Source organism: Dipodomys merriami, unplaced genomic scaffold (assembly GCF_024711535.1).
Source record: "Dipodomys merriami isolate MVZ:Mamm:240054 unplaced genomic scaffold, mDipMer1.0.p SCAF_263, whole genome shotgun sequence".
Taxonomy (NCBI): domain Eukaryota; kingdom Metazoa; phylum Chordata; class Mammalia; order Rodentia; family Heteromyidae; genus Dipodomys; species Dipodomys merriami.
In genome coordinates, this window is record NW_027204082.1 from 1,075,636 (window position 1) to 1,077,179 (window position 1,544).

Below are 1,544 nucleotides of genomic sequence, written 5' to 3' on the forward strand. Positions count from 1 at the left end.
CACACTTCCACTTCTAGTTTGTTAAAAGTTACTTGGTAAAAAAAAAGAGTCTGTCAAATGTGTCTGTGCTTCTTTAAACTGTTATCCTCAGATCTCAGATGTACTTTTCCTCTGCTCTAAAAAGTGTTCATATCTCTTGAAAAAAAGTGTTAATATTATATAGATGGCAAGTTTTGGCACAAAATCTATTTTGAGGCTGAGAGAAATGGGTGAAGTTAGCTAACAGTTGTAGAATTGCCTATGACAAAAAAAGAGGATCATTTAAAGATTTTTCATTCAGGTCTACATCCTATGTTCCTGTCCCTATTCCTACCCCTGCTTTGCTGCGAGATCAGAAAGTAATGTTAGAAAGAGTAGGGAGAGTTAGAGAAAGAAACGAATGCTTGTATCTTTAAAGTTGTAAGCAAATACTTACAGATCGACTTAGGGTTTAATCATAGAATAAAAACTCTACAAGAATTTCTTTATGAAAAATTGTACCCAAAGTCTCAGAATTTTGAAGTCAAAGGTCCCACTGTAGACTTGTGAGCCTGGCAGATTTAATCTGTGTATACCAGAGAAAATTTGGGTTACCTTAAACAGAAGATTATTGAGCAGGCTCTTTGATTTTAATCACAATAAAAGCTACTGAGTAAGGCTCTTGTCTGAAGAAAAGTATTTGATTTTCTTGAACATTGTCATTCATTGTGATGATTTTATAATAGAAAATTAATGGTCATTGTCATTATGAATTTTACAAAATGTATTTATACATTAGAGTAATTTATTGTTTCGTAAGCATAAAGGCATCATTTGGTGGCAAGTATTTATTTCTGGGAGAAGACTTCTAATTTGAGCCTGTGGGTGAGCCATTACTTTCTTTTTTCTTCTTAGGCCATAACTTTAGCTAATTGAATTTCAGGCATGATACGAAATGGTAATCTAGACATGGGATACTCATTTATAAGCCTACCCAGAAAGGTGGTAGCACCACTTATAAAATATTAATTTCTGTTTCATATAAAAATTAAGAGAGATAAATAGACTTGTGATGGGAAGGGGAAAAAATGGAGAGGTTGAATGAAGAGAAACATGAACAAAAAAGAAATGGAATACTTACCTGGCAGGGGAGACATTATGATCACAAAGGTGGTTTTCTCGGGGCAAGGCTTATCCATTACATTCTGGATGTGCTGACCCCTGTGATTTCTCCAAGTGTGGGAAACTCCACTGTGGAATTCGTGGTAGTGGGGGACTGTGTTAAAAAAAAAGAATGGAAAGATGTGGATATTAGGGGATAGTAAGAATAAACACACACACACACACACACACACACACACACACACACACACACACACACAGTGATCCCAGAAAGAAAGATGGATTTTAATGGAGTTTAGAGCTTGTTAATAAATGTTCCAAAGTCATTTCTTTTTAACATGAACACAGATAAGTGGGAATAGTACTGTCTAGGTCTTGCAAAATGAGCCAATAGAATTATGTCAAGTGTTAAAGTTTAAGTTATGTGTAATGGCTCATGCCTATAATATAGCTACTCAGGAGGC

General features: G+C 35.1%; 1 pseudogene; it reads left to right on the forward strand.

Annotated features, from left to right (window-relative positions):
- Positions 1–1,091: 1,091 nt before the first annotated feature.
- Positions 1,092–1,237, forward strand: LOC138837147 (U1 spliceosomal RNA; annotated as a pseudogene).
- The last annotated feature ends 307 nt before the right edge of the window (positions 1,238–1,544 follow it).